The sequence below is a fragment of the Mauremys reevesii genome, linkage group 8, assembly GCF_016161935.1.
Source record: "Mauremys reevesii isolate NIE-2019 linkage group 8, ASM1616193v1, whole genome shotgun sequence".
Classification (NCBI taxonomy): Eukaryota; Metazoa; Chordata; order Testudines; family Geoemydidae; genus Mauremys; species Mauremys reevesii.
Genome location: NC_052630.1, coordinates 19602818 through 19627934, shown reverse-complemented (window position 1 = coordinate 19627934; position 25117 = coordinate 19602818). Strand labels below are relative to the sequence as shown.

The following is a 25117-nucleotide window of genomic DNA, read 5'->3' as shown; positions in this document are numbered from 1 at the left end:
GGCTACAGCCAGTAAGAGACAGGAGAGGGGGAGCTGCAACTGGAGTTTAGTTAATTTCGCTGCATTTATTTTTCCCCTTCACCCCCCCCCGATTACGACTCCCTGCCATTTCTGTTCTTCCCATTCTCTAATGACCCTGTGTGATGGGGTGTTCACTCCACCCCTCACCTGAAAGGGTTAACATGGCTGGGAAGGAGCTAATTAACCTGATAGGCTGCACCTGGGGGAGAACTAGACTGGCTAGGCAAGCCCTAATAGAAGATGAAGCCCTGCTGGGCAGGAACAGGCTGAGCTGGTATAAAACTAGGAAACTGAGAACGGGGCTGCAGTGTGGAGGCCTGTAATCACTTGTAAGCCTTAGAGAAAGAATGGAGGAAATGAGGGGGAAAATAGAAGCCCTGGGGTCCTGACTCTGAGGGAAGTGTTGAAAGAGCCTCATAGAGATGTAGTAGAAAGTGGCCCAGGGAAACAGTATCAAGCTTTAGGACACTGCAGACCAGGGCTGGTGGCTGCTGTAGGATCCCTGTGCTGGAACCTGGAGTAGGGAGCAGGCCTGGGTTCCCCTACCAACCACTGGGGAAGTGGCACAGTCCAGGCAGCAGCACAGAAGACTACCTAGGACAGTCATCCAGTGGGACTTCGGTACCTCGGGAGAGGAGGACTATTGTGATCTGGCTGGAAGACTAAGCCATGGAGAGAGAGCACCTTGAGTTGCAGAGAGAGAGAGGCAGTGGGTGTGTGAATGAGTGGCAGAAGGGGGCATTGGACCTGGAAGGAGTTAATTCCCAGAGCAGACAGGAGGAGGCTCCCTAATGGTGACTGGACCCTGTGGCACCCCCTCCATGCGTCTCAGTCCTAACTTGCATCCAGGCTAGAACATAGGCTGTTGTCCAGCATGCTAGGACTACCAAAAGCCCCAGGTCAGACCTGCAAAACATGACTTAGGCTCTGATTTTTGAACGTATTTAGGTGTTGCCACCTTCAGTGCAGCAGTGTCTAACTGATTTAGAAGCCTAAGTGTCATTTTCAAAATGACTTAGGCAGTTAGAGCCTAACTCCCATCCACTATCAATGGGATTTTGGCCCCTAAGTGCCTAAATATCTTTTAAAATGAGATTTAGGCTCCTAAAACAGTCAGGCATTTTGTCACTTACTGGAGAGATGCTTAAACCAATGTTATCCTCTCCAGCTGTTTTTCCATGTTTGACTTTACTGATGGCTTTCCTATCTTCTTCCATTGCAATATTTCCTAAATCAATATCAAGCTCTGGTAGCAGGTCTTCATTACATATTTGTAGTAGTTTGCTTGGGTCTGGTCTATTTAAAACAGCCTCAGAATGATCAGCCCATCTTTAGCTTTGCCCTTCTGTACTAAGAGGAAATTTATGGACAAATGATAAACCACAATTGGATGACTTCATTTTTGCTGAAGAGATTGTCCTGCTTACTTCAACGCATTTCTTAATGGAAGAAAAGACCCAGCTTTTGGCAGACATAGCAAAACAAGTTGGTTTGTTCATCAACAAGGGGAAGACAAAATATGTGGCTACCAACATCTCAAAAGCTATCATCAGGGCAGACAGAGAAACACTAGAAGAAGTCAGTCATTTTACCTATCTAGGGAGTGAGATGTGGAATGTTGATGAGATCATGCTAAATGTCAAGTAATGAATATCAAAAGCAGCAAACAACTTTCATAAACTTGAAAAGAGGTGAAAAAGTAGCACTATTGGCACTGGCACACACATACAGTTTTTAACACTGGCATCATGTCTGTCTTCCTTTATAGATCAGAGTCAGGACAGTCTCTGACACACACTGATGATCAGCACATTACAAAGCAAATATCTGTGAAAGATCTTCAGAGCTCCTTGGATAGAGTGAAAAATTGTCAAGGGAGCAAACCAATCTAAAGCATTAAATGTGATAAGATGATGATGATGGACATATTTAGGACAAGCTTTAAGGATGCCACCAATATGACATCCACCTCAAGTGATAACATGGACACCACCTAGAAAAAGAGGGTGTCTTAGAGAAACATTATACAGGACAATAGTGAAAGAACCCAAATGCATCAACATGACACTCAGGAGCCTGAGCAGACCAACACAAAACTGAAATAAAGAGCAGAAAACGGATGCCCTATGCACCTGAGGGTGTGGGAAGATAAAGGGGAAAAAAATCAGTTAGACATTGCAATGCATAGCACAGCAACACCTTAATACCTTTAAAAATTTGAGCCTTTGTGCTTGTCTATGTGGGGAAATTTACAGGTATAGTTATACTGGTATAACTCTCCTTTGTGAAAACTTGTATTCCACACCCAGGATTTTTAAGTGCAGGTCAGGTCAGCTCTCGCCCTCAGCGCTGACTGCTCTTATGCCCTTGCCACAGTTTCATGTTGAAAGTCACCTCGCTCCTTACTTTCTGATGTCAAGGCAGAAGCTCTGTCATGCAGCACACCCTATCTGCTAGGAGAACACTCGCATAGATCCATCCATGACCTAGATGCAACAGTTTATAGCTCAGCAGTGTTGCTATTTGAATATTGATTTACTGTTAACTGAAATCAACAATTTAAAAAATCCAGAACCAGGCATACAAGTTACACAAAAGTATGAAATAGGTAGAGCATTATTGGTTAAGCACTAGCAGTTAGGATTGGGGGAATTTCTTTAGTCTTGTCAGGAATTGCAGACAATATGTTGCAAAACCCAAAGCAGAATGTGGTGAGCAAAATCGTGGAGTTAAGGCCTCGTTGCTAAATTTTCTTGCTTTTTCTGGATGCAGAATGGGCATTTACCAACAGCAGAACAGGTCTTGTATTTTAAAAAGCAACAAAATCTAAGGCCCTGATTCTGCAACTGGATCAATTGACTTCATTGGGGCTTAGCGTGGATGCAGGGCGTCTGCCCCTGCTGATCCAGTTACAGGATTGCAGTTTAAATTAATTACCTGTGTGTGTGTGTGTGTGTGTGTGTGATGATCAAGTCCAAATTATTGTTTGGTGCCAGTGTTATAGTAGCTTCAGCTCAGCTGTACCTATACATATTTTCTGCTTTATCCATTTCCATATATATTCCTAATTTCATTGTAATACCTTTTTATTTGGAGGCATCTGGCCATGACGGCATTTAGCTATTTGTGGTGACCTTTTATTTCAATGTGCTTAAAGTGATGGTGGTGCTAGTTAACACTGATTATACATTATCCAAGCACATGGCAGAGTACTCTATGCAAAGTACATCAACATACATGCATGCTTGCTTTCAGTGGGATTTAATGCCAATGAAAACACATTCTTTGAAGAGATAGGTAATTGCTAAAGGCTTTGTCTAATGTTACGGCAGGACCGATGGACAATTTGAACTGGTTTAATATTCATAATACGTGATTTAGGGCTGAATGAAAGGCTATAATTGTATTGAGGGGTTCCACTGCCATAACAAACCACGAGAGCTCAGCTAGTCAGCAGAAAGTAGAGATTGGATTACAGCTGGGCTTGTTGGCGCAGGACCATACATGGTTGTTTATCACTTCTAGAAATGATAATTTCAGGGTTTTTTTAATGTAAACTACTACAAATCCGTCCCCAAAATGGGACGAGAACATTCCGATGTTGCTGCATTTGAGAACTCTCCAAAGATGAAATCCATTCCCCTGCCTCCCCTGAAATAATGAGATTTTTATGCAGGGAAAGTGGGTTTGAATGGAAATCAGTTCTTCCATCCCCCCTCCACCCATGAATAGGCTGTGGCTTGCAATCCAAGCACCTCTGCCCCACCCTACGAAGGGCTGTGGTCCACTGGACCCGTGTAGTCACAATTCACATAGCCCTTCCTCCAGAGTGCTTATATAGAGTAAGTGCAGTTCCCTTTCCCTGCCACCAAACACTCCAGGTTGCACAGGTGGTGCAAAGACCTCTCTGCATTTTGTTCTGCCCAGGGTCCCAACATGCACACTTTAAGTGGTACAGTATTGAAGGTCTTGGGTCAATCTTCTGCACAGGAATGCATCTTATAGCCATTTGGAACAAAGATCCAAAAAGACCAATTTTGTCACATCATTTGGATTTGGTTAATAGCATTGAATAGTAACCTCGAATCCAACTGTTCTAGCCAGACCTGGGGAGTACCTTCCCCTGCTCTGCCACAGACTGACTGTCCTACTCACTTAACTGCACTGTGCCTCTGTTTTCCCCATCTGTATAATGGGTTCCAGAAAACTTCCTCACCTCACAGGCCATCTAATTGGTTTAAAGCACTTTAGAGTTCTGGGAGGAGGGGAGTCCCCGTGCAGTGGGGTTTGGAATATGGGGAAGGAGCAGGGCTGAAATAAACAACCACTCTGCAGTGGCAAACAACCACTCTGCAGTTTCACCAAACATTACCATCCATGGAGTAAGAGCCAAACAATGACAAGGGTTGCCTTGTGGCAGCAGCATCTGTCACTGTGTGGCTCCATGCCTTGTAGCATGAGGAGTCTCTTTTCCAACCCTTTGTACCACTCCCTGTGACAAGCTCAGTTTCTGAGGGTTGGTGCAGGAAGAGGATTTAACCCTGTGAACTTATAGCACTTCTCTTCTTCAAAGTGCTTTACCAATGTAAGCAATCTGACCCTCCTTCCCTGCTATAAGTATTATTATCTCCTTTGTACAGATAGGAAAACAGAGGCATGGAGAGCAGCAAAAGCTAATTCAGAATAAAATCTGCTGCATAGTACTAATCTTATAAAATGTACCATCAATTGTCTGATCTTGAAGTGAATGGGAATTTTGCCTGCATGTGGCCTGTAGGATCAGGCCCTACATTTGACCTAAATAAAAATGATAAAAGTGTGTGTATAATAAAATATTTTGACAATGGTCTTTTATACAACTGATCATGTTTCCATATTCAGCAACCAACCATCAGGTGCCATATGTTATATTAATTAGTGCATATTGTATTATTCTTATGTAACACAGCTTGTTTCAAAATACAGATGTTTTGGGGGTTTTTATCTTTAGATAGACTCATGGAAACCATGACAGCAGTTGATAGGACAGACAGGGATGGAGACAGGCGTAAGGGTATCCTGTGTAAGTAGCTAATAGTCAGATGATCATAACTGATAGAATGAATAAAGAAGAGAGACAGAGTAATTGACATGATAGATATTAGCTTTAATATTGTGTGTTGAGCTTTCAGTACATATTCTTTCAGGGTTCATGTTTCCTGATAATCCACAAGAACAAACTGGATGCTGGGTAAGTGGCTCAGACTGAGCTGACCACAGGGGTGGAATGTGTGGTATGAGAACATCAACGCCCGTAGGCTTATCCTGTCTCCCAGGCCTCTTTTCCTTCTCTCTCCCTTTTCCTTTCAGAGCTCTTGTGTCTAGACGGGTCCTATTTGGACAGAGAGTGCTTGGCTTGTTTTGCTGAGTCAGATCTCCCTGGTGCCACCTCTGCCTTCATATTTTTTTTTCTCCCCAGCAGTTTTGCTGATAGCTCTAGGGTGTTCATGGAAGTGTTAGCTCAGGCTGACCAATGAGACTAAAAGTGGCATTCCCAAGCAGGCAGGGTCAATTCAGATAAACTTCCCAGCCTCTTATGATACACAGGATGCTATATACAAAATGGCAAACAACCTGCCCCTTGATTGAAGAACTAGAAATATTGAGCCAGATCCTTCTCCAATGGCACAAAGCAACCAGAAACCCAGCTCAAGCACCTGAATAACTCAGTGCTCACCAGGTGGTGTATGGCCAGTATGATGGCTCCGTGTCAGTCCTCTTGCAGTCCTAGGCTTTGGGAGTGTGCCGGAGGCTGGGCACAGCACCTTTGCACCCTGGCAATCTCTGGTTGCCAAACCCCATTTTTGAGGGTTGTTGCAACTGGGCACAGCTTAGAACAGACTTGAAGCTGGTGTAAGGTGTACTAGGGGTCAACCTGGTCTCTGGGTGGCCTTAGGATCAGATTGCTGAAAGGTTTTATAATAATAGTACTTTGCCTTTTGCTAGCATCTTTCATCAAAGGATCTCAGAGTGCTTCAGAAGCCTTCAACCAAACTCAGCCCTGGTTTAAGCTGCTTCAAGCTCTACTTACATGAATGGGAGTTGTACCCATTAATGTCACAGGTCAACCTGCAAACCACCCCTGTAAGGTAGGTTAGTGATCACTTCACCCACCATTAAAAGGCAGCCACCTTCTCAGAGGGGGAAGAAGCTGCCGAACAGCAAAAAGCAACATTCCATAACAGTTTAGCACAGGAAAAGAAGAATAACTTAGCCATTTGGAACTGTACACTCTCTCCAAATGACATTGGAGTTAGGTAGGCAGAACATAACTACCCAAGTTTGAATTTTCCCAGAGTACTCGGTTAATGTCTCTGTGCTTACCAAAAGTGCCATGGGATCTTTACTGACCACCAGTGGTCAAGACTTTGATTTTATCTCTCTTTCAGGATCTGACCACTCTAGCAGCATGGCATATCCCAACACTGGGCTGTGAGCAGCGCTTTCTGCAGCATCCGGGTGTACTTCCTTGGCGGCCTCCCATCCAAATATGGACTCAGCCCATTTCTGTTTAGCACATGAGGCTGGTTGGGATCAGAGCATCTGGTGTGACCATTGCTCTCTGTCTCTCTTGTACATATGCATGCACACGCACTCTTACCCTGTCTGCCGTTTTCTTTCAGAGGAAAATCCCAGGTGGGAGTAGAGTTCCCCAGATTCATAGAATCAGTACAGTTCTGCATTTTTGTTTGTTTTTTGTGTGTGTGTGTGGGGGGAGGGGGTGCTGTGGGCCATAACTCTCCGAAGACCCTATGTGGATTCCCTGTCTAGTGCTGTCTGAGGTCAGAAGATTTACAGGAGTTACTGCAGCATTGGTGTTGCAGTAGTGGCCACGGAGTGTGTCCATGGCCGGTGGGTGAGGGTTCCCCAGGGAGAACTGCAGATGCTTCAGCTGCATGCTGATTTCCTGGACTTGGCCCTCTCTGAGAAGCATGTTCTCTTACTGTAGCTGTTTCGGTAGCTGTTTATTCCCTTTCCCCTTTTGTAAACCAGAATCTCCTATAAACTTTAACTTACAACCATATTGATTATTTTATTTAGATGTTTAAAAAAAACCAATTTCTTCATTAAAGGAGACTGTCATTTCCTATGGGAATATTCATGAGCTTTGCTTTTTCAGTACGAGGTTATTGTGCCTGATAACAGCTGGAGCTTGCAGTCTCATTACTAATCAGCGCTGGTGGTGGTATGAGCAGGCCTCAGCAGTTCCTTAGTCTATGTCTACATTACAGACCTTCCAGAGGCACAGCTGTACTAATGCAGCTGCACCACTGTAAGGTCTCCTGTGTAGTCGCTTTATGCTGATGGGAGACCTCTCTCCCGTTGACATAATTAAACCCTCCCCAATGAACAGCAGAAGCTATGTCTGTGGGAGAGCATCTTCTGCCAGCATAGTGTTGTCCACACTGGCGCTTTTGTCGGTGAAACTTCTGTCGGTTGGGTGGGGGAAACCAACCCCTGACTGACCTAAGTTTCACTGACAAAAGCACAGGTGTGGACAGTGCTATGTCAGCAGGAGATGCTCTCCTGCCAACATAGCTACTGCTGTTCCTTGGGAGTGGTCTAATTATGCTGATGGGAGAGTTCTCTCCTGTTGGCATAGAGTGGCTACAAGGGATACCTTACAGCAGCGCAGTTGCAGTGGTACAGCTGTCCCACTGAAAGGTGTGTAGTGTAGACATAGCCTTAGACTCTGAAATCCCCTGCATGGCTGATCACTACAGTTCCTCACCTATTCTGTGGTCCTTGCCCTCCCTCCTTCCCCAGGCCATTTTCACACCTTTCCAGGTGGTTAGATGAAAACTCTGGCTGACAGAGATTCGGGCTTTCCTAGAGCAGGATCCAAGAATCTCTTCCCCAGGTTCAAATTCAAGTAGACTGTATTGGCAGAGCAAGTTACACAAATCATAAAGTTGAGGTCTCTGCAATACAGCAAGCATCTGCCCAGGAGGGAGCATCAGAGAGAAGCTCATTCCTCCTCACTGAGCCCACCCCTTGGGACACTCCCCTCGGATCCAGCCAATGCAGAATAAGAGGATGTGCCACTGCCCAGCATTGCACACAATGGCACTTTCTTTCAGCAGAGCCTCTCGCTGGGAAGGAAGTGGGGAGTGAAGTGGCCAGCCAGAGCTCAGCTGCAAAGGGGATCACTCTGCAATGCAGCTGCTGAAGGAGAACAGCAGGGCGAGGGAAACACAAATCCATGTGCCTGCTGCTCCAACTGCATCGATCCTAACCTTACAGGACTTTCTGCAGAGGGACTGGAAAAGGAACCAGCCTGGGAAGGCTAAGGGCTGCCTTCCCATCTCTATGAGCAGAGAGCTCTGCACAAGGCACCGATCCCTTCCCACCCCTCTTTGCCGAGAGTCTCCTCACACTTGGGCAGAGTCTGTAGCAGAGGTGCAAACATACACTAAAATACAAGTGTGTGTGGGGGGGGTGGGCTTTGGGGTCAGTTGGAGCCTTTCTATTGATTCATTGGGCTTAGCATCAAGCCCAATGTTGGTTTGTTTTCCTTCTTCCTTCTTATTCCCAGGTTAACACTTTCCACTGTAACAGGAACATGCTGAAGGCTTTGTTCTGCTATGTAAGCCCTGACTATATATTCTCCCATAACTGTCTGGGGAAAAACTAGCTTTCATTTGGGCTCCTATCCTAGTGTCTGTGTGTGTATTTTCAGGTTCGTGTCCGTATGTCCATTAATTCTTTAGCATCCCAAATCTGCAGCAAGAATCAGTAATATAAGTAACCTCTCTCTGTTTCATTCTTTCTGCTTTCCATTTTTATTTTAAACTGCAAGCTCAGACACTTGTGCATATAGAACTTTGTTTATTTTTTAATTTTGAACTGGGTTTGTCAATCCCATCAGATTTTTTGTGATGGGTTTATGTTATGCATATAATGGAGTTTGGGAGATTATGCTGTTATTGCTGATATTCCCCAAGAAGATCAGCCCAGAACCAACTCTTGCTCTGCAAGTGAAATGAGCCATACTAAATGTCCACTCTGAATAGACACTCCCAGGGCCACCCAGAGGATTCAGGGGGCCTGGGGCAAAGTGGGGGAGCTGCGGCGCTTGTACTCACCCGGCGGTGGTCCGGGTCTTCAGTCGCTCCGGGTCTTCGGCAGCACTGAAGGGCCCCCCGCCGCTGAAATGCCACCGAAGATCTGGACCACTGCCGGGCCAGAGCTCGCGGGGCCCCTGCGGGGTCCAGGGCTTGGGGCAAATTTCCCCACTTGTCCCCCCCTCTGGGTGGTCCTGGGCACTCCTGGGTTAGATATGCTGGACCATTTGCTGACATTATTATACACTATTTATACCATGAATAGAGCTGGCCTGTGGCTTGTTTCTGTAGGGTTGCTTGTGAGTGCTGAGCTACTGACAGTGGGTTTGTTTGTTTTGAAAGCACTGAAGCATTTGTTTAAAGGGGAAAAACATTTAAAAAGTACGTGGATTTTTGTGAATAGAAGACAAAAATGCATCAGGTTTGAGGCCTACTAACCTTGACAATGTCCTTTTAAGTTATCTATGCAAGGAAAAAAGGATGGTTAAGGAAGAAAGGACGCAGTCTATATTTAGTGGACCTATTCCAAAGCCTTGAACAGATAAACATTGACTTCATAAGGAAGATTGTTCCTCTAATTGACTGATAAGCTACATGATTAACAGTAAATGTAGCCGAATCCCTGCGGCCCAATCCATCTCTCACTGAAGTCAGTTGGAGTCTTTCCACTGGCTTCAGAGGAAGTTGGATCAAATCCTACATTTGTCTAATGTGTAGGACATAGCACACTTACGTAAAAAGTCTTGGACTCAGTTGACTGTTGTGGAGTTGATGATCTATTCCATGTTAACAGTGTCTGAATTGTTATATAGGCCAGGCTAAAAGGAATCTTCAGATCTTTGAGATGGATGAGTGCCATATATATATGTTGCTGTTTAAGAGGGAGCTACTGTGTGTCTCTTGAAGTGTAATTTCATATAACAAAAACAGATTTTCCCAAGAAGTTGACTTAGTTAGAAGATACAGGCTGATCCCCAAATCAATAATGTGCCATTCTGCTGTAGCTGAATTGGGAGAATTTTCACCTCTGATCAGATGTGCAAGTTGAAAACTCACATCAGAATTTAAGTTAATGTCTTTTTGGTTGAAATTTTAAACCAAGCTTTCTGGTGGCTGAACAGGTGGATTGTAAAAAAAAACAACCTATAGCATTGTTCAGAAAATATGGGGAAAACCTCACCTGTCCTGTCTGACATTCCCATTCTCAAAAACAAATGGATTCTAATGCTCAAGGCTGTGTATAAGCTACAGCTGGGGGTCTGATTGAACCATCAGACTTGACGGTACCCTGTACAATCAGTATGTAAACCACTTTCAAACTTTAATAGCTTATTCTAATTACTCCTTGAGTAGCCTGTTCTTATTGGATAGATCTGTACTGTCCATTCAAATGCATTATTTTAACAAACTCAATCCCCGCATATTCAAAATTAATAATATTTCATCACTCAGCTGCATAAATTTTCACACATGTTCAGTCTTGTTGATCAGGCCTGAGACCGGCGTCCCTTATCATTTCAGTGAAAGACAATGAGTGCCTTACCTAAGGAACCTTATAATGATTGCTGACTTATCAAGCAAGAGATGTAAAGATACAGCTTGCTATGGGCTGAATAGCTACAGTCCCTTATAATCAAAGAGCCTCCAGGTTTCAGCCCTGAGGTCCTTACTCAGGTTTTACTCTGTCCTTACTCAGACAAAACTTCAACTGATTTTAATGGAAGTTCTGCCTGAGGAAGAACTCAGGAGCTGGTTCAGTATGTACTCCAGCTGTACTTTAACCCATGACCTATAGCTTAACTTTGCCTTGTTGTTTTATCTTGTATATCTGACACCCTCCCTTTCACTGCTGACATAAGAAAATAGCTTGTGCTGTCAACAGGTCTGTTTAACCTTTAATAAAAAAAATTAGTAACTAAAATCAAGGGACCAATTCTTGAAGCCCTTACCTGGGCAAAATTCCCATTGAAGTCAGTAGTAACTTTGCCTGAGTGATGGCTGTGTAAATTCCGAGTAAGGATCACAGAATTTTGCCCAATGAGCTTTGCTGCTGTTCTACTGAAAAACAGCAAAGAAGAGCACAGGCAATAAGGAAAGAGAAATGAATACATTAATTGGACCTCACTGTAATTTGTATTTAATGGCTTCATTGGAGGATCTGTTTGACCAGACCAGGTTTTTTTAATTCTCATTTTCATAGGCTATCTAATGTGCAGAAATGTCAATTCTGAGCATATGTTCATGCCTCTGGAGTCTTGTTCAGACATTAGAGAAACATTTTCTAATTCAAAAGATAAACGCTTCTGTTGCAGTTGTGGGACGGAAATTGTTTTCATTGCAGCAGGTGTTGCCTATTAGTTCTACTAGAATTAAACACAGTAAGCTGGGCTTTAAATGAGGTGTATAATCAAGCCCTTACATCATTGTGAGATGTACCGTACTTGAACCTTTTGCTTGTTGAGGCTGTATTTCCTCCATGAAGCATCCTGTTTTGCAATCCTCTGAATTCCCCATGTGCCATACAGTGTTAGGGATTTCGTCACCTCCTGGGCACACAGACTATACTTTCTGTAGAAGACTGAAAATGGGGTTGGGGGGCAGGGGGAGAGAGATCAAGGCAATCATTTCCTCGTTTTCTGGTGGCAATCTATGAAAGTTGGCTTTATTTTTTCCCCTTTGCTTGGCACGTTCCCATTCTGGCCTGTGGACTTGCAGTGTTTCTGAGTTTGGTGACTGCATCCTTTTTAGGAGGAGATCGTAGTCCATTTCTGTTCAGTTACTTCAAGTCACATCTTGTTCTTAAGTGCTCTTGGCTGTTTTATTTCTTCCTTCACTCTCCTGTCATCTGTGTATGTCGCGCATGTCATGGACAAAATGTCTGGAATATTTCGTCACTGTTTTGTAGATTAAAATCCTTAAGGACTTTAATCAAAGTCAGTGGATTTACTTGGGAATTGCACTGACATAACTGAGGGAAGGATATGGTTCCTGGTATTTCTACTTAATTGTATGTCTTCCTTCTTACCTTTCCCTGTTCATTCTGGGCCAGATTTCGGACTCTGCAGATTTCACTGGAGTTACTTGGATTAACATTAGGGTGACCGTATTTCTCAAAGGGAAAACAGGACACTGCACGCTGCCACTCCCCCACCTCTTCCCCTCCCCCACGGGGCTGGCCCGAGCCACTCGTCTGCCTCCCCACCACACACACACACGGGCGGGAGGCAGGGCTTGGGCGAGTAGTGAGACACATACTAGATAGGGTGACCATATTTCCCAAAGGCTGGGGCTGGGGTCACTGCTTGCTTGAGCCCTGCCTGCCCCCGCCGGAGCCCTGCCCCTCCCCCCCCCCATGGGGCTGGCATAGCTGCTCACCCCTGCTTCACGTTCCTCCGTATGCCACTTTTTTGACAAAAATGGGCATTTGTCCCGTTTGCTCTTGCCAACTGATAAAGTTAGCAAGAGCAAATGGGACAAATGCCCACTTTTGCCAAAAAAGTTGGGGCGGCCTGGACAGGGCTTAAAAAAGGGAGTGTCCAGGCCAAAATGGGCCACATGGTCACCCTAATTAATGTGGATGTGACTGAGACCAAAATCTGGCCTTCTCTGTTCAAGAAACATTCCTTTGAAGCACTGCCTGCCTGTTATTTTGTATAAAGCTGACTTAGAATGTGCTTTGAATCTAGCTACACCCCTGCTTCCTTTTTCACAGATTGTACTACAATCACAGTAGAATTTATTTAGCGTTAACTTTCTGTTCTTCAGTTTCAGTGACATCAAGCTACTGAATACATTGAAGAAAAATGGGCTCACTCCAACTTTTGCTGAAATTAAAAAAAAATACGATGCCATCTTTGTGTGATTAATTGGACTAGTCACTGGCTGGTCAACTATGAAATTCTGGATAAAATCCACCTTATCTGATCAGTGTGAGCAAAGCAGGGGCCTGATGAGATTGCAGCAAAGATTGCCAGTGAAATGAATCTGGGCCATAACTATATCTGTTCAGAGCTTAGCATCCCTTATTGGTGCAGAGGGGGTGGAAAGAAAGGAAGGGTGTTAGGACACATTCTACTCTAAGTGAATATTTTTAGAGCTTCAAAGTATCGTTCTGCATCAAAAAGAGGCAGTTTTTCCCAGGGGCGGCTCTAGGAATCCGACCGCCCCAAGCACGGCGGCATGCCGCAGGGGGCGCGCTGCCAGTCGCCAGTCCCGCGGCTCCGGTGGAGCTTCCGCAGGCATGCCTGCGGGGGGTCCACCCGAGCCGCGGGACCAGCGGACCCTCCGTAGTCATGCCTGCGGGAGATCCGCTGGTCCACAGCTCCGGTGGCCCTCCCACAGGCATGACTGCGGAGGGTCCGCCGGAGCCGCCTGCCGCCCTGCTGGCAAAATGCCGCCCCAAGCGCGCACTTGGCGCGCTGGGGTCTGGAGCCGGCCCTGGTTTTTCCTCATCCCACTAGAGGGTGGGTGCAGTTTGCACAAGGCTACATTGTGGCTGGTAACTAGCTTGGCAAAGAACACAACAGGAGGGTGAATGCTAATTAATCACCAACAAGAACGGTGCAGTTGCCAGAAAAGGCAGTTAGTCCTTAAAATGTTTTAGCTTTGGGATGGACACACTCTTTTTTCTCTCTCTCAGCAATCCAAACTCCTTAATCTGAAAATGGTTTTTTAAAAATAAATAAGTACAAAATTGGAATAAGTTAAATGTTTCCATATTCCAGTGATTTAAAATAAAGAAAAAGAGAAAAAAAAATTCCTTACTAACTAACTGATGGAAAGTCCTGGGGTTGCCATGTTCCATCAGGCTCAGAGCTGTAGAGTTTATGGAGTGCTTGTTCAATAGGGATGGCAGAAATTGGACAAATTGTGGATTTGATTGTATTTTCTTTTGATCAAGTGATATGTTGCAAAATCACTGTCTGCAAAAAAACAACAACAAACGAAGAAACAAGCAAAAAACAAACAAAACACAAAAAAAACCCAACAACCCTTGCCTGTGAATTCCCCTCTGGATAATGGAAAGTGACACATCCATAAAATAAATATCTACAGTTTAGAGAGAACCTGATTAATTGCTCTAGTATCAGTAGCTTTTGGGGCCAACTTTCCACCGGCCTTCTTCAGGAACAGCAAGCCAAATGTTATCATTCTAGTCTTATTATTTTCCCTGATTTATTGGTTTGTGTCATTAACTTTAGTGGGACATAATCACTATTTTCAAGGAATTAATAAAATCTTGGTTTAAAGCAAAGTTGCCTGATTAAATTCCTTGACTCCCTAACATTTGTCCAAGAAACCATGGAACAAAGATGAAAAGAAAAAAAATGATTAAAGGTTTTGGGGTGGGACGTTCTCTAGGAAGAAATTAAAAGGATCAGGATTATTTTGGAGACGAGTAAGACAAGGAAAGAGGGACAGAAATAATGAATAGCTCAGGGAAAGGAACTTATGTTAATTCTTCCATAATAAAAGAAGATACCAGATGAAATTAAAAAGCAACACGTTTAAGAAGATAAATAAAGGGAGCTACCATTTAATTCCATGTTAAATTCATTCGTGGAACCCAGTGCTGCAGGCTACAGTAAGGATCCAAAGATGATATGACATGTATTTTAATAAAAATAGCTTCAGCTGTTAGATTAGTCAGGATAAAAAGGAAATGACACAGGATATCAATCCTCAGGCTTCAGGGCATGGGCAGATCACCTGCTGGTGTCAAGAGGACATTTCTCTGGAATGATTTTACTTAAAATTGTACAACATTACAGTAATTGTGGTATAGTTTTGCACAGCTGTCCAAGTGTAGGATATAATATTGCACAGTTGACCCAGGTGCATTATGGGTTTGTTTTTGTTTTTTTTTTACCTTCCTTTTAAGCATCATGTATTGGCTACTTCTCGAGACAGAATGTAAGAGTAAGTGGATCACTGGGTCTGTTCCAGCATGGTAGTTCCTGTGTTTCATTCCGTATAGAGAGTAAACAAAAACACTGCCAATAGAGAGTCCTTGCCAGTTTATGAGCAATGGGAATGCTTTGCTGCTTTATCTGGCCATGATTATTGAAATGTGACATGACATTGGCCTACAGCTCTGTGGAATCTCATATGTGGGGCTAAATCCACACCTGGTGCAACCCTGTTGAAGTCAGTGGAGCTGCACCAGGCATGAATTTGGCCTGCTGTCTTTAATGAGCATCTGTGGCACCTTTTGTCATGATTAAAGCACCTGGAGAGCTGTCAAAAGCTTTCTTCCCAACATTGGGTTGTGCTCTTTCTCAAAGAAGAGTGCCTTGTGGCATTGCCAACCACTTTTCTCAGTCACTAGATCTTATGGAGTTTGTATCTTTGTCTTCCCTTTCCCCATTTTTAAAAAAAAAATGTAATGTGCAGAGCAGACAATTGAAGTGGCAAACACGATTCAGTGTTTGGCACATTATTGTCAATATCTAGGCTAATACACAAGGTGAATAGGTATGGGATAGCTGGCATTATGGATGGGTGATGGAAAGCACATTGCAGTGGTGCAAGATTGGAGGAAGAGAAGAGGCATACCATAGATCCTTTTTTTTTTTATGGGCACTGTTTAATTCCACTCTGCACTTAAATGTCATAGAAAAAGAAATTCCTGCTAATATGGCACCCAGGTTTACAGGTGACGCTAAACTAACTGGATGAGAAAATGATGTAGAGCAAAGGACTCAAAATTTGAAAGATCTACCTAGGCATGAACAAGAGTAGATAAATGGCTCATAACTGCACATCTAAGGCTTGAATTACAGGAATTTATGGGAGGGTCCAAACCCACTGAAGTCTGTTGAGTTGCAGCTGCTGATACTAGGGTTGAATTCAGCCCAATGTGTTTGACAGTCTAAGGATATGTCTACACTTAAGATGCTACAGCGATTAAGCTGCAGCAGTGCTGCTGTAGTGCTTCAGTGTAGACCCTACCTACACCAATAGGAGGGATTCTCCTATCTGCCTAGGTAATCCACCTCCCTGAGAAGTGATAGCTAGGTCAACAGAAGAATTCTTTAGTCAACTAGCTCTGTCTGCATCGGGGTTTCTGTCTCTCAGGGTTGTGGGTTTTTCATATCCCTGAGAGATGAAGCTATACTGAACTAAATTCCTAAGGTAGACCATCCCTTAGCCCGAAGTATGCCACAGAGGTGGACCTAGGAGTGTAGCTGGAACCATGAAACTGTTGTCCTAATGACTTATGACCATGGTTCCAAAGGCTAAGAAAAGAATGCTGGAAGAGGTCAGAAAGGGTATGCTGGTAGAACACATGCCAAAATACATTATCCTAAACACTCTTTTATTCTCATTTACACTATGTGTACACTATTGTGCTCAATTTCAGGTATTATACAACAGAAAGGACAGCAAGGGGAAAGGGAAGGTCTAGAGGTGATGTAACAGGGTGGTTTGTGTCTTTAAGGAATAAAGAGGCCTTGAGTTAGTCAGCCATGTTCAGTTAGCCCTGCTGGCATTGTGATTTCCCCCCAAGCCTTCTCTGTGCACCCTTGTCAGCTGCTTGCAGCTGGGGCTCAGGGCCATCCTGCCTGGAAAGACTCCCATTCCAGCTGCCCCCTTGACCCAAACAGCCAGCAGGCCCCATTCCCATCCAGCAGCCCTTTTGGTTGGGCCCAATAGCCTCATGGTGTGACTGCACCACTGTATTTATGCCACTGTTCTGGATCAGGGCCTTAGCGAATACATTGCATATGGGTAAAGTCAACATGTACGTGTCTGAGAGGAAAAAGAAATTTGACAATTAGTCATTGGGTCTTGTGTGGAGACAGCCTTGAAGTTAAGGAATAGCTCCTGCTTTTCATGCTGAAACAGGATGTGGAGCTGGGGTAGCCACCCAGACCAGGGCCTGACCACTGATTGGCCTGCCACCCTGTTTGGGGCAGGCAATGCAGTAGTACCAGGAAGGGTGTGGGTCAGGTTGTGGTGTCACAGAGGGAAGGCCCTGTCTACATTCTGTGGTGACAGCCAAGCCCTGCAGGCCAGGAGCTTCTATGTGTGGGGTGAGTGTGGGGCAAACTTGCTCTCCAATATACCACGCCTCAGGTGGCACCTCCTCACAGTGTCACACCCTTTGGTGGAAGAGCCTTCTCCCGTTCCCCATCCTGGGGGCAGGACCTAACCAGACCCCCCTCTGCCTCTGCATCTCCCACCTCCAGGAGCAGGACCCTCCCTATGCTTTCAATAGCACTCTGTACCTCCAAAAACAGGGTACAATATTTTCTGGAAACTTTTTAGTATTGTATGCAACAGGGAGAAATGAAAACACATAATATCAAAGATGTACTCTTTTCTTTGGGGAACTTTATTGTACACTTGCTGGTAAATAGATTCTGAAAGCCAATAGGCCTTTCCCATACCATGTTTTAATTGATGAATTGACATCCATGGATGGATGTTGAAGACAGGCCGATATTTTAGTTTGGATGGAGGGAGAGAGGTTCTGAATAGAGAGAGCCAATGTCATAAAGCTGATAGTTAAAGTCATGTTTGTAGATGAGATCACCCAGTGATCTGGTGTAGAGGGAAAGGAGGAGAGGAGAGGGTGGAGGAACTCCCACCAAAAGAGGTCATGTGGAGGAGAAGTACCCACCAAAAGAGACTGAAACAGCATCTGAAAGGTAGGAGGAGAATCAGGAGAAGATGGAGTTATGAAACCCAGGGAAGACAACATTTCAAGGAGAGTATGGTTGACAGTGTCAAAGGCATCCTATAGGCTGGTGAAGATGAGGTTGGAGGCTGAAGATGGAGAACTTCAAAATGTTCAGTCTGACTAACTGAAAGCCTCTCCTACTCCTTTTTATTTGTGAGGTTATTTTTTATTCTCCCTATTATACTCACTTAAGGCCAGATTCTGCCACCCTTCCACAGAGTAGTACCTTCCTCTAGAAGTGGTCCCATTTATTTGAATTGGATTATTCACAGACTAAGGGCCAGGTTTTTAAAAGGAATTTAGATTGAAATTACTGGGAGTTAGCTGCCTAAGTAGCTTTAAATTTTTTTCCCTAAAGTACTACTCATTGTGAGTGTGGGTGGGAGAATCTGGCCTTAATGAAGTGAAAAATTTGGATGGCTTAATTCACATTGCAGGTGATGCTGCTTTTAGGGCCTAATTCTTAACATAACATCAGTAAAGCCATTGGAATGACACAAATTTGGCTCACAGAGTTTGCATGTATGTGCAGCGTGCATGCCAGGCATCTTTAAAGAAAGAGACTGTTTTATCCTTTTCTGTATCTTCTTCATATAATTTACCCACAGCAGCCCAGGCAAGTCTTTTCTTGATCTGGAGATAGTTTCAGTTTCACATATATATGGTTTTCAAAGAACCATCTCAACCAGTCACCAAAGTAAGAGCTGTAAAAACAAGAAAAATAATAATCCAACTATTTGGATAACTGCTTGGATAACTGCTTGGATAACCATAGTGAAATACAGATCTCTGATAGCTGCCCAAAAAACTGAAACCAATCAGTCATGAAACAAATGCCTTTAAATCAACAAATAGAGAACCAAAGAAATATCAAGTGAGATTAATCACTATCAATTGTTCCAAGTTTTTTTTAAATGGGTAGGGTAAGGGGGAATTAATCTTGCAGACTTTACATACTTTTTTTTTTAAAAGGCAGCAGTTATCCAAGTCAGTAAAAATGAGGTAATTTATATTGCAAAACTCTTTGGATGAGAACAAGGCTCACAAACTAAAATCCTAAACTACATCTACCCACAGCAGAAAATTGCTGGAAATCAGGAGAATAGCAGCTTGTGTGTTTATTCTTCCTAGCAGAAAACAATTGACTCTTCAGAACTTATTTCAGAATGACTGAAAGCAGATGGCTTTGGAGATGCTTTACAGCCCAGAAGCATCAGGGTGGTTATGGATTCCTGGGGACTTGTGTTGTATTTTCTTGCCTCAGACTTAAACTGAAAGACAAGCTGAAATGGGAACCAAAAAACTCTGTGAGGCAGGAGCTCTCAAGCACTGATTCTTTATTGTTTTATGATGGTAGCATCTAGAGGGCATGGCCTCATTGTCATAGGCAGTGTATGAAACAGACAATCCCTTCCCCGAATAATTTATAGTTAATGTTTAATTCTACAGCAGGAAGCCAATCAGCAGAAAGCTGTGGGAGATACTAGGTTGAAGCTGTACAGTAAAACAGGGAGAGACACAGACTAGTGTTAAGGATGCTACTGTCTTCCATAACTGAATACAGTTCCTTGTTCAGTGTTTGAGGAAAGTGGTGATTTCTATGATATTTTCCCATTGTCTCATGACAGGAATTGGGAAAACATATGATCCAGGGAGTGGAAATGAAGCTGGATTTTGTTACAGTGCAGAGATCTAATAAGACTCTCATAAATCTCAGTCTTTGAGTCCTTCTTCCAAACAAACCAGGTACAGTGTAGAGCAACCACCTTAAATTACAAGTACCCCATAATCTTCACTTGCCAAAACAGGAGAACTGAGTTCATTATTTGTATTCTAGACTAATGAGGACAAATATATAAAATACATTCAATTCCCATGTTTTTATATATATTCACCATGATATTGCTAGAACTTATATATATATATATATACTGTGCATGTGTACATATCAAGACATGGGAATTGTTTTTATTTAATATATTCTCATTAGTTTAGAAACTAGACAGGTATATTTGATATAATATCTTTACATGAGGTTTATTGCTAATAATGTTCCACACTTTATTTTTACCACTCTGCCAAAGCAGATATACCCAACATTTTGTTAAGGATTCTGGGTAGTGTAGTCCACAAGCAACTTCCTGTACTAAGTACTACTTTAATTAGAACTACAATTAGAGAGCATTCACAACACAATGACCTAGATCCAGGGAAGTCCCTTGCAAGTCAGTGGGAGCACTCATGTATTTGAAGCTGAGCATGTGCTTAAGCATTTTACTGGCTAGGGGCCCATGTGCACATTTTGTTAAAGTGCTGTTATTTATAACTTGTTAAAATTACATCATAGGAAGATTCCAGATCAAAATGCTCAGTATGCAGGTCAAAAGATGATTTTTCTAGCTGCCAGCACAGCAAACTCAGCCTGGGATCTTTTCTTATTTCTCACCATCACAACTGATCATTGATGCTGTGGAGGGGCTGTTACTGAGAGAAGGTGTTAGTGAAAAGATGGCTCCTGAGTTTGATCTGAATATGATCAGGCTGGGACTCAGTCTGATCTTGTTTGGCCAGGAGTTCCATCAATGGGATCCTGCAGTCCTCAGGTCCCAAGAGTCTGAACCTGGGTGTGTCCAGCTGCACTAGTAGGGTGATGAAGCACTGGAATGGGTTACCTAGGGAGGTGGTGGATTCTCCATCCTTAGAGGTTTTTAAGGCCCAGCTTGATAAAGCCCTGGCTGGGATGATTTAGTTGGGGTTGGTCCTGCTTTGAGCAGGGGGTTGGACTAAGATGACCTCCTGAGGTATCTTCCAACCCTAATCTTCTATGATTCTATGATTGTCCTTGCGGAATGCAATTGTCTTGGTGGGTTGCAGATGGAGATAGCTAGGTCCTAACTGATGAGGGCCTTTTAAATTAGGGTCAGGACTTTGAATTCAGTCTGGAAGTGAATGGGAAGCCTGTAGAGTAGTTGGAGAAGTAGTTTGCTGAGAGGTGAATGAGTAGTTGCTTCTCTGTGATGTCTATTTATCACACCAATGCTGAGCAACTTGCAATAGTGTAACCCAGAGATGAAAAAGAAATGGATCACAGTGGCAAGATCTTTGTGATAGAGGAGAGGGTTGAAAGCCCTCAATCAGCGGTGATGCCAGTGTATTGGCCAGCTCCTCAAAGTGTTTTCTTCTGTGCACCATCATCACATTTCTCTTCCATTCCATCTGTTTGCTTACTCCCTCTAGGCACTGGAGGCTGTAGCAGTTGAGAAGTTATAAAGCTGCATGCCATCTGTATCCTGGTGAGACTGGGGTCCATGGCATCTCACAAATCTTCTGAGCAATCTCTTAGAATAGTGTGGAAGAGGATTTGGGAAGCAGTAGACCTGGAGTTGGCTGTAAAAGCAGAAATGCCTGAACCAAATCCTTATATCCAAACAACCCCATACTTGGGTGTTTGAAAATCGGATCATAATTGCAATTGGGCCTTATTTCTCAGTAATATGTTTTTTTATTTGATGGTTGTTATGAAATGGCTTTAGAACACTGCACATGGCTGGATGTTGGAAATACTGTATAGCTATTTATAATGCCCAGTAAACGCATGCAATTGTTTTCCCTATGTTAATGTTCCATTTCCTAACACGCCTTCTAGGTATTCTGTTTCAAGGAATTAATTGAACATCTTGGGTGCTCAAGGTCATTCACTCTTTGGCCTTAGCCAACATCTGAGGCATGCTACAATTACTCTCAAATGTTCTCCTTGGCATGTTGTATTGCTTAAGCACCCTGTAGGAATGTGGTATATCACTGGATAAATTATTCACCATGATATCACTAGAACTGCTGGTTTGACATTTAATTCCAGTGGGGTACAGAATGTTTCAAACCACGCTCATTAACATTTGCATTTACTAGAACACCTGGTGGAAGGATATAATAAAAGTACAAGCTCTAAGAAACCCCCCAAGAGAGCACATGTTAGTGTATAACTCTGCATTTTCCCGCCAGGCCTGTACCCTAGTTACATGGATTTTCAGATGTGAGTACTGCTGGTTCTGCTGACCTGCAGAATGTACTATGGCTCCTGCCATTGGTGTGCTGAATGCAGAATCAATAGTCTCCTCTGGAGGCATGTGCTTTGTTTGTGACATAATGAAGGTTTGTAATGGAGAGTACACTTGGTTACCTCCCAGTATAGCCAGACCGTGGCTCAAAAGTGGGGAGACCGTGGGGAGCTGTGTGAATGGACGAGGGGCTCCCTCTTTTCAGGAAAGTGCTGAAATCCCAAGTGCATTTTCCTGACTTTTAGAAGAATTGTAAAAAACAAAAAAACCTCAACCCCCGCCCCCCCCCATACCCCAGCAAAACTTATTTCAGACCAAAAAATGTTTGGGGAGGGGGGAAATATTTTCCTGGCTAGCCTGCCTAACTGGGCCAAAGTCTGGAGCCCTAACTTTAGTTTTATTGTGTGGTTACTCAAGCAAAACCCACAGTGACTCAAGTGAGAGTTTTGAGTGAGGTTAAAACCAAGTAGGCATTTAGTATTTTTCTGGATTGCTATGCTAGGATAAATTGCCAATGGTGAATCATGTTCTGTTAAATCACCAGAGAAAAAGAGAGCCGCAAAGAAACCTGGGGTCCAGATGCCTTGATGTATTCCCCATCTAACACACACAGCCAAAAAGCCAGCATGAACACTGTAAAACGAAACAGCAAAGGTTACTCCCTCCTTGATATGTACACACACCACATGCATACAGAGATGTCAGCCTGCCCTCACCCTGGGCAGTCTTGCCTTCTGATACTGCAGTAACATGTTGTGACATTATGGCTCTCAACTTTCTGGAAGCTAAAAGCAATAACACACTTCATTTTCCTTGTTTTCTAATCTCTCTGCCTTAAACTGATTTCCTTATTCTTTCTGTCTGCACCTGTCTCTTTCTCATCAACCAGTTTTACATTACTAGTTTCCACTCAGATTAATTTTATACACCCCTTTCTGCCTCTTAACCTCTGCCTTCTTCCTTTACCCGCCATCCTTATGTCTGCATGATGTCCTGTCTCCCCATTCTCTCCCATTCTTCCCTGATTTCCTCATTTCCACTCCACTCTTCGCTTCCTCTTGACCCATTCTGGGTCCTTTCTATCAGACCTTGCTCCAATGGATACAACAGATACTTTCTCTGCATTGGAACACAGTTACCCCTGCACCTTCTGCAGGTTGAGTGTTAGCTCTCTGCTCAATTATCTGAGCCATGGGTAGCTGGACACTCTCTATATACCACACTCCAACAGACTATTCAGGTTTTGAGTCCCAGAAAGATGTAGGTAGTCTGTTCTGAGTGAATGATTTGGTCTCTCCAAGGACTTGAGAGAGGAAAGTCCATATCTTTGACAGAAGGATGCCAGCTGACTCCAAGAAGTGGCCTTGGAATGTCCCTACCCAGCCTCTCCTCTGCCCTTGGGGAGGAAGGAAATGAGAAGGGGGACTATATGTTGAAGGTAAGCCCCAAAAGCTGGTCATAGTTCCAACTGGAACGGACTCCAACACTGTAGAGAATAAGATCCTAGTATCCTGTGTCTGCTGGTTGTGAAATGACCTTAGACCAGTAGGACTAGATAGTGGAAAATATGTGGTCAGTCACTGCAGCCCTGAAGGAATCCAAAATACCCCTATGTGTATCAAATGTATAGCTATGTGCTCAGCTCAGGGACACTGCAGCATCTAAGTCTACCCCAAAAACTTCATTGCCAAAGCAATGAAAGGGCTAGGGATGAGTCTGATGGAGCGCAAAAGAACATGATCTCACTCTGGAGGTCTTGAGTTGCCAGGATTTTCCTGAAAAGGGAGCTGATTTTGTGCAGACGGAATACAAGCTCTTTAATGTCCCCATTAGGAAAATTTCTATTAAAAATACAAACCCAGACACACACACTTTAATATTAATGTGAAAATTCTCCTGTTTATGAAATCATCTCTTGAGAAAAGAAGAAGCTGTTTGTTAGCAAAATGAAATCCAGACAAATATTTATAGCTACGTTCAAGTGGCTTTTTCTGACATGGATTGACTATCTTTAAAATCTTCCCTTTGACACCATTAAGCACTGTACTGGCACTCGGAATAAAATTTATGAATGTGTTATAAGAGTCAACAAGCCGGGGGCGGGGGGGGGGGGGAAGAAAAGAACCCCATATAAACAGTGCTTCAACTTAAGAAGAACAAAGAAGATCATAATTGTCTTTAGTTCACGGACAGAAAATGAGCCAAGAAGGCTGTTGAAAGCTGACACAAGCCTTGGCTCTTTTGTTTTCCCCCTCCACCTAACAGGAGTATCTTTAGGTGCTGCTAGTGTGGCAAATCCCTTTGTGAGCTGCTCTCCACCTTTTCTGATTTGCTCTAATAGCTGTTTTTCTCTCACCACAAGAATATTGGCTTCTTAAGAGATGGAAAGAACAGGATGAGTCTCAAGAATCTCCCCTGCAATATCATTTTAAGGGAGAAACAAATGTCCTGTGAAATATGGTGAAGTGTTGGATGAGATTTAATAATGATATAGTTTGCACATTTTTAGTAAATAGATGAATGGTGTCACCATGCTGGGTGTAACCAATAGCAAAATGTAGCCCTGTTGAAGGCAGCAATGAACTTGAGCCATGGTAATTGTTCTGTCATAAAAGGAGGAGCAAGCTGCTCCTGAGAAAAGTTAATCACCCCTGGCATGGAGTAAACACTGTGTGGCTATGTCGACATGGCTTTTGCTATTTGTGAGACTGAGAGAGAAAAGGCAATTGAATTGTACCCAGGGGATTGCTCTGAATCTGCTCGGAATATCTCATACTACACACAGATGCTGTAATAAGTAGACCTGGATGGAAAGTAATATTTTTTCCAACAAAAATATTTTCAACTGTTCAGCAAAAACACAAAAACAAACAGCCCTTCTCCCCTGAAAACTTTAGTCTGCAAACTGAACATTTCATTTTGGAAAGGCCACCACAGTGCCTCTTGGGAGTTGTATTTTGGGCATTTCATGCCCCCATTCTCCTTTATGGCTGGTCTCCCTGGCCAGACTATATCTTCCATGATGCACCATAGTCTTTAATCCCTCTGCCACAGTGCATCATGGGAGTTCCTGACCGTGGTGCATCATGGGAAATATGGATTGGCCAGGGAGCCCAATCCACAGAGAAGAATGGGGACATGAGGCGCCTAAACCACAACTCTCTTGAGGCACCCTGGTGGTATTTTTGAATAAAAAATTGTCAGGTTCTGGGTCTTTGGTTTTTCAATTAAAAGCCAAAATGTTCTGC

General features: G+C 43.5%; 1 long non-coding RNA gene across 1 annotated transcript in view; it reads left to right on the top strand.

Annotated features, from left to right (window-relative positions):
* The first annotated feature begins 348 nt into the window (after positions 1-348).
* The window catches only part of LOC120370144, a 146010-nt gene continuing 121241 nt past the window's right edge, over positions 349-25117 (top strand). The window contains exon 1 of the long non-coding RNA XR_005583643.1: positions 349-815. This is a non-coding gene — a long non-coding RNA (uncharacterized LOC120370144). The remainder of the gene's footprint in view (positions 816-25117) is intronic.